The 8,853-nt window shown below is 43.7% G+C and overlaps 1 pseudogene; it reads left to right on the forward strand.

Annotated features, from left to right (window-relative positions):
* Nucleotides 1-4,121: 4,121 nt before the first annotated feature.
* LOC115160577 (frizzled-7-A-like) lies at nucleotides 4,122-8,853 on the forward strand (annotated as a pseudogene).

Genomic DNA, 8,853 nt, shown 5'->3' on the forward strand with positions numbered 1-8,853 from the left:
GATTTTCTGCCTGATTCCAGTTTTCACCAGTTGTTAACACACTGAAACTACATTTCAGGCTCTCTAAACTATAAATACAAAAATCCCAAAACAGTTTGGTAATTTCCCCCAAAACCCCACAGATGTCAATCTGCAATCCTGCAGTACAGTTTACAGTCAGCAAGCAGTTTAGCAGTTACACTGGCAAAATGAAACACAGCAATCAAAATCATGTACTCTTCTGCTCAAAATAAAACTGCATACAAATGAGACACACCTACACATCAAATGAATCTAACTTAGCGACAAACGAGATCACGCTAATGTGACATATTCAAAACACTACTATTTCAGTTTAACGACTAAGATTTTGTTGTTATACTGTATTTTTGTTTGTGTGTGTAACTTAAACAAGAAAGGAACACAAATGCACAAATGTAAGTTTTATATTTCAATATGACTCAATAGATGTCAAACAGCCATACTGTAAGCACACATACTGTAAAAATGCAAACATAAAGTAAATATAATTTGCATATTCAAATGAAGAAAAATATGCCTATTTTGTACTACTGTACTGTACGTTAGATCAATTGAACAGAATAGATAAAGAAACTGTCAAAATACAGTCAAATCAACGTCATAAGTCAAGAAAAAAGAAAAAAAACTCAATTGAAAAACAAAAATCAGTCATGTCTGTTTTGGTCCGGCCACAGATTTTCATCAACAACACAGTCGATATCCTCCTTGGCCAGAGAGCAGGGAGAAATATCTTCTAGCATGACTCATCCACCCCTGACAGGCCTTCTCCATTGCCTGGAGAAGGGCCACACGTTCATGGGGTTTGCGATCACAACGCTTCCGCCGTGCTGAAAACAAGTCCTCAATGGGGTTGAGAAAATGGGGAATATGGTGGGAGATAGAGAATAGTAAACCTGGGATGGTCATGGAACCAGTTGCGGACTTTAGCAGCCTGATGGAAACTCACGTCTGGCTGGGGAGGCCTGTCTGGCTGGCGAGGCCTGTCTAGCTGGGAAGGCCTGTCTGGCTGGGGAGGCCTGTCTAGATGGGGAGGCCTGTCTAGCTGGAGAGGCCTGTCTAGCTGGAGAGGCCTGTCTGGCTGGGGAGGCCTGTCTGGCTGGGGAGGCCTGTCTAGCTGGAGAGGCCTGTCTGGCTGGGGAGGCCTGTCTGGCTGGGGAGGCCTGTCTAGCTGGAGAGGCCTGTCTGGCTGGGGAGGCCTGTCTGGCTGGGGAGGCCTGTCTAGATGGGGACAATTCAACAAGACAATTCCTGAATGTGAATTGTAGCAGATAGCTGACTTTTTTTTTTAAATTTAACCTTTATTTAACTAGGCAAGTCAGTTAAGAAAATATGATTATTTACAATGACGGTCTACCCCAAACCAAACCCTAACCCGGACGACGCTGGGCCAATTGTGCGCTAACCATTCAGGATTATTCAGGATTATTATAGGGGCTATGCAGAAGAGGTCAAACCACAGTAGTGAGTTCTGTTTGTGTTCTCTGTGCCGTTTATGAAAAGCTCAAAGTACCTTTGGTATTACAAGCTGCCCTTCCCCTGAATGTGCAACAGTTCACCATCTATCAAACCCACAGCTGGGAATTATCATTAAAACAGAGGTTAGGTATTAACACCATTATCAATAATCAGGATATGTTATCTGATTTCTTCAAGCACAACCACTCTCAATCTCAGAGAGCAACAGGGTAAATAAGGACATAGTGGAGATCCAAAACATCGTATGAATATCAAGTCAATTATTATTTTTATGTTGTTACAAAATTCGATTTTGAGGTGATTACACATCAAACATAGGCCACAGTTGAAGAGATTTTTAATTTTTAATTTCGTCTTTATTTAACCAGGTAGGCAAGTTGAGAACAAGTTCTCATTTACAATTGCGACCTGGCCAAGATAAAGCAAAGCAGTGCGACAACATACAACACAGAGTTACACATGGAATAAAACAACATACAATCAATGATGCAGTAGAAAAATAAGTCTATATACAATGTGAGCAAATGATGTCAGATAAGGGAGGTAAAGGCAAAAAAGGCCATGGTGGCAAAGTAAATACAATATAGCAAGTAAAACACTGGAATGGTAGATTTGTAGTGGAAGTAAGTGCAAAGTAGAAATAGAAATAATGGGGTGCAAAGGAGCAAAATAAAATAAATAAATACAGTAGGGGAAGAGGTAGTTGTTTGGGCTAAATTATAGATGGGCTATGTACAGGTGCAGTAATCTGTGAGCTGCTCTGACAGCTGGTGCTTAAAGTTAGTGAGGGAGATATGTGTTTCCAGTTTCAGAGATTTTTGCAGTTCGTTCCAGTCATTGGCAGCAGAGAACTGGAAGGAGAGGCGGCCGAAGGAGGAATTGGCTTTGGGGGTGACCAGAGAGATATACCTGCTGGAGCGCGCGTGCTACAGGTGGGTGCTGCTATGACCAGCGAGCTGAGATAAGGGGGGACTTTACCTAGCAAGGTCTTGTAGATGACCTGGAGATTGTGGAGAGAATTCAGGAATTGTTTTGCAGGAGTTTTGATTCAATAAAATGAATTCAGGAATGTTTTTTTTTTAGGAGGTTTATTGAAATCAACACCCCCTTTGCCTCTTCCACAATCCAATCAGGAACGAGACGCAAAGGAGAACAAACCCTGTGATTAGACCCCATGGTTTCAAGCCGCCCGCCTTTACCCAAGGTGGCTTCTGAATGAGGGGTAACTTGAACCCGACGTGTGTTCTTCTGTCTGTGTTCCTCAGCACCAACTCTCTAGTGTAGTATCTAGCCGGGCCAGTGAGCCCGGGAAGAAAGCTGCAACAATATTTAATTCATTATCATTCATTATCTGCATGCGATTTCAGTGTTGCCAACTTAGCGACTTAGTTCCTCAGCACCAACTTAGTTCCTCAGCACCAACTTAGTTCCTCAGCACCAACTCAAACCCCTCTAGCGACAAATTTTCAAAAAAGCGACTAGCGACAAATCTAGCGACTATTTCCGGTGTTATTGGAGACTTTTGGAGACTCTGACGTGAAAGCCCGTATCGTTCTTACTCTTCTCGACGAGCAGCGAGTGCTGCCGTGGGCCCCACCCCCGTCCCAAAGCACTTACAGGAGGCCCAGTCCCTCCCGGGTCCAGTCAGAGCAGGAGATGTTCACACCTCCGCGTCCAGACTGCAAATGAATCCGCCGCTGGCTGATCCCGCCCTGGCTAACCTGAATTAGGGCCAGACTAGTTACCATCATTTTCTCACATTGCCATTGACTGTTTTTTTCTATTGTCTATTTTTGGTCCATTTAGATTGTAAATGTAGACCGCTTCATTACAATCTAAATGGACCAAAAAGAGACAATAGAAAAAACGGTCAATGTGAGAAAATGATGGTAACTGGAAGAGTTCCTTTCTCTTTCTATCGGCTTTCCAGCTATTTACAAAGAGCTGCGACCTTTGACATGTCATGAGAGTACGGTGAATGCGCACGTTTTTGTGGACTTGTGTAAGCAGTTTAAGCTCGGGATAAAAAAAAAAGAGGAACAACCTTTCTATGCAAAATACAATTTTTGAGACGAAAAGTGAGTTTTTTAAAAGGACTATTTTTTTTTGTATTGGAGTTTTGATCAAAGTTTTTATTTTCAAACTATATCGGAATCAAAACAAATGCAATGGGTGTCACGTCCTGGCCAGTATATAAGGTTAATTGTTTGTAGTTTGGTCAGGGCGTGACAGAGGGTATTTGTTTGATGTGGTTCAGGGTGGTGTGTTTGATTTGATTTAAGGGTGTTGGTTTTAGTAATTCCGGGTGTTGGTTTATGTTTAGGTATTTCTATGTGGAGTCTAGTATGTGTGTTTCTATGTTGGTTAATTGGGGTTGGGACTCTCGGTTGAAGGCAGGTGTTGTCTATCTGCCTTTGATTGAGAGTCCCATATATAAGGGTGTGTTTGTGATTTGTGGGTGATTGTTCTGTGTTCAGCCCTAGGCTTTGCCAGACTGTTTAGTTGTTCATTCGTTTTCGTGTTTTGTTGTTTTGGAGTGCCCTTTTGAAAGTTAATAAATCTAAAAATGAGCATACACGTACCTGCTGCATTTTGGTCCTCATTCACCGACGACAGCCGCGACAATGGGGGATTACAAGGTGTTGAGCGCTGGTGATCTTCTTCTTTTCCCGTCACCTTCTAGCACGGGGAGAAGGGTATCTCCATACCCCAACACGGCTTCTGCCAGCCCATCTCCATACCTCTCTGTACGGACATCGCCTATAACCAGACCATCATGCCGAACCTCCTCGGTCCACACCAATCAGGAGGATGCCGGGGCTGGATGTGTACCAGTTCTACCCGCTCGTCAAGGCCCAGTGTTCCATGGACCTAAAGTTCTTCCTGTGTTCCATGTACGAGCCGATCGAACAGGCCTTCCTGCCGTGCAGGTCCCTGTGTGAGCGGGCAAGACACGGCTGTGTGGCCCTGATTAATAAGTTTGGCTTCCAGTTGCCCGGAGAGGCTCCACTGTGAGAACTTCCCCGTCCGCGGAGCAGGGGAGAGATATGTGTGGGTCAAAACACCTTGGACACTGGTAACCAACACACTACATCCCCAATACCTTATGCCCCCTGAGTTCACGACTCTACCCCCATATATGGGCCAACCGTGCCAGCACCAGGAGTTCTCCTACCCGCTACAACTGCAGGTGCCCAACTATCTGAACTACTACTTTATGGGGGTAAAGGACTGCGGCGCGCCTTGCGAGCTCACCAAGCCCAACGGGTTGATGTATTTTCGGGAGGAGGAGGTGAAGTTTGGCCGGGCTCTTGGTCGGGATCTGGTCCATTCTGTGCTGTTTGAGCACCCTGTTCACGGTGCTGACCTATCTAGTGGACATGAGACGGTTCTGCTACCCAGAGAGGCCTGTCGTCTTCCTCTCTGGCTGTTACTTCATGGTGGCCACTGCCTACACCGCCGGGTTCATCTTAGAGGATAAAGTGGTGTGTATCGATCAATTCAAGGATACTGGTTATAAGACTGCAGCTCAGGTCCCGTGTGGCTCAGTTGGTAGAGCATGGTGTTTGCAACGCCAGAGTTCAATTCCCACGGGGGACCAGTACTGTATGAAATGTATGCACTCACTACTGTAAGTTGCTCTGGATAAGAGCGTCTGCTAAATGACTAAAATGTAAATGTAAGCTCAGGGAACTAAGAAGGAGGGCTGTACTATTCTCTTTATGATTGTGTATTTCTTCAGCATGGCCAGTTTTAAATTTTTGTCATTTAGCAGACGCTCTTATCCAGAGCGACTTACAGTAGTGAATGCATACATTTCATTTCATGCATTTTTTTATTTTGTACTGGCCCCCCATGGGAATCGAACCCACAACCCTGGCGTTGCACACACCATGCTCTACTCTACCAACTGAGCCACAGGAAAGACATTCTATATGGTGGGTGATTCGGTCCTTATATTTACATTACATTTAAGTCATTTAGCAGACGCTCTTATCCAGAGCAACTTATAAATTGGTGCATTCACCTTATGATATCCAGTGGAACAACCACTTTACAATAGTGCATCAAAATATTTTAAGGGAGGGGGGGTTAGAAGGATTTCTTTATCCTATCCCAGGTATTCCTTAAAGAGGTGGGGTTTCAGGTGTCTCCGGAAGGTGGTGATTGACTCCGCTGTCCTGGCGTCGTGAGGGAGCTTGTTCCACCATTGGGGTGCCAGAGCAGCGAACAGTTTTGACTGGGCTGAGCGGGAACTGTGCTTCCTCAGAGGTAGGGAGGCGAGCAGGCCAGAGGTGGATGAACGCAGTGTCCTTGTTTGGGTGTAGGGCCTGATCAGAGCCTGAAGGTACGGAGGTGCCGTTCCCCTCACAGCTCCGTAGGCAAGCACCATGGTCTTGTAGCGGATGCGAGCTTCAACTGGAAGCCAGTGGAGAGAGCGGAGGAGCGGGGTGACGTGAGAGAACTTGGGAAGGTTGAACACCAGATGGGCTGCGGCGTTCTGGATGAGTTGTAGAGGTTTAATGGCACAGGCAGGGAGCCCAGCCAACAGCGAGTTGCAGTCCTTCACATGGTTCCTCTCTGCCGGTATGAAGTGGGGGCATAAAGCCATAGAGGCCAACTCTCCGTATTTCCAGATCGCTGCCTGGGCTGTACCTGCTGTTAAAACTATTATCATCCTGGCCATGGGACAGGTGGATGGAGACCTACTCACAGGGGTGTGCTATGTAGGCATCAACAGTGTGGATTCCTTGCGTGGTTTTGCTCTGGCACCTCTTTTTGTCTACCTGTTTATAGGGACGTCGTTCCTCCTCGTAGAGATTTGTGTCTCTGTTCCGGATCAGAACTATCATGAAACACGACGGAACCAAGACGGAGAAGCTGGAGAAGCTTATGGTTCGGATCGGAGTGTTCAGTGTTCTCTACACCGTTGCTGCCGCTATCGTCATAGCCTGTTACCTCTACGAGCAGGCGTTCCCGTGAGCAGTGGGAGAAAACTTGGCACATGCAGACGTGTAAGCGGTTCGCGGAGATTGACAGTTCTTTTGTGTTTCTTCCATTTGCGAATAATCGCACCAACTGTTGTCACCTTCTCACCAAGCTGCTTGGCGATGGTTTTGTAGCCCATTCCAGCCTTGTGTAGGTCTACAATCTTGTCCCTGACATCCTTGGAGAGCTCTTTGGTCTTGGCCATGGTGGAGAGTTTGGAATCTGATTGATTGATTGCTTCTGTGGACAGGAGTCTTTTATACAGGTAACAAGCTGAGATTAGGAGCACTCCCTTTAAGAGTGTGCTCCTAATTTCAGCTCGTTACCTGTATAAAAGACACCTGGGAGCCAGAAATCTTTCTGATTGAGAGGGGGTCAAATACTTATTTCCCTCATTAAAATGCAAATCCTTTTATAACGTTTTTGACATGCGTTTTTCTGGATTTTTTTTTTGTTATTCTGTCTCTCGCTGTTCAAATAAACCTACCATTAAAATTAAAGACTGATAATTTCTTTACCAGTGGGCAAACGTACAAAATCAGCAGGGGATCAAATACTTTTTTCCCTCACTGTAAATAAGCTTATTTTTCATTTTTATTATTATACGTTTGTAAAATGTCTAGAAACCAGTTTTTGCTTTGTCATTATGGGGTATTGTGTGTATATTGCTGAGGATTTGTATTTATGTCATCCATTTTAGAATAAGGCTGTAACGTAAAAGTCAAGGGTTCTGAATACTTTCCAAAGGCACTGTAAGCAATTTGAAATGATTAATACTTTTACTTTTGATATTTAAGTATATTTTAAACCAAATACTTTTAGTCTTTTTCTCAGGTTGTATTTTACTGGGTGACTTTGACTTGAGTCATTTTCTATTAAGGGATCTTTACTTTTACTCAAGTATGACGATTGGGTACTTTTTCCACCACTGGTTAGAAACAAACCTTACTGCCTACATGGGCATAGGAAACGTACATTTATGTAGATACATCTGGGGTGTGCTTGACCTTTCATCTGGGGTGTGTTTGACCTTTCATCTGGGGTGTGTTTGACCTTTCATCTGGGGTGTGTTTGACCTTTCATCTGGGGTGTGTTTGACCTTTCATCCGGGGTGTGTTTGACCTTTCATCCGGGGTGTGTTTGACCTTTCATCTGGGGTGTGTTTGACCTTTCATCTGGGGTGTGCTTGACCTTTCATCCGGGGTGTGTTTGACCTTTCATCTGGGGTGTGTTTGACCTTTCATCTGGGGTGTGCTTGACCTTTCATCCGGGGTGTGCTTGACCTTTCCAATGTCGTCTTATTTTCTCTGACTGTTCCATTTGGTTTTAATCAATTATTGATTTCTCACCTCGATCAATATCTGTCTTCTGATATTTCTCACCTCGATCAATATCTGTCTTCTGATACTTCTCACCTCGATCAATATCTGTCTTCTGATATTTCTCACCTCGATCAATATCTGTCGGCTGATATTTCTCACCTCGATCAATATCTGTCTTCTGATACTTCTCACCTCGATCAATATCTGTCTTCTGATATTTCTCACCTCGATCAATAGTTTGGCGCATGGCCGTGTGATCTGACCTTGGTAATAAATGGGCCAATAGCTAATAGCCAATAGAGTAATTATAAAAACAGATTCAACCTTACAGGTCAGGTATAAAATAAAAGGATTGTTATGGTCACAATTATGTTATTCTTCAGTCCCCTTTTGTCAGCTACTGAGACCCAAAAAAATTCATGTGATTTGCACTCCAGAAACACTTAAAATAAGGGCTGAGTTTCGTGTAGGCTTACCGTGGCGTGACATTTTGATAACCATGTAAATCTTTCTTGGACAAGGTGACTTTAATCAATATTTTCACCTGTATTCACCCCCCCCCAAAAAATGAAATGCTAATTAGCTGCTAAGAACTACAAATACCATAATGCTCTGGACTAGACTGACGAATCGAGGCAAAGGTAAGAATCTCTGGATCAACTATCTAATGTTAGCTACATTTTCTAATGAATAAATTGACTACATTTCTTTCAATTGACAATTATGTGAACTGCTGGGATTTGTAGTTTTGCATGATGTCTACTTTGATTTAAAAAAAATAAATGCATTTTCAAATCAGAGTAAATAGAGACAAATATATTGATTAAAGTCACCTTGTCCAGAGGGTTTTAGATGGTTATCAAGAGGTCACGCCAGGGTAAGCCTACACGAAACATAGACCTTATTTTAAGTGTTTCTAAAATCACCTATATGAAAAATGTATGGTGGAAAAACAAGTGGAACCATTTCCCTGTTTGACTGCTAGGTTTTATGGGTATTATGACCTCCACTGTGGGGCTCTATAGATGAGTCTTTTGACCTTTAA

This window comes from Salmo trutta, chromosome 24 (assembly GCF_901001165.1).
Source record: "Salmo trutta chromosome 24, fSalTru1.1, whole genome shotgun sequence".
Taxonomy (NCBI): Eukaryota; Metazoa; Chordata; class Actinopteri; order Salmoniformes; family Salmonidae; genus Salmo; species Salmo trutta.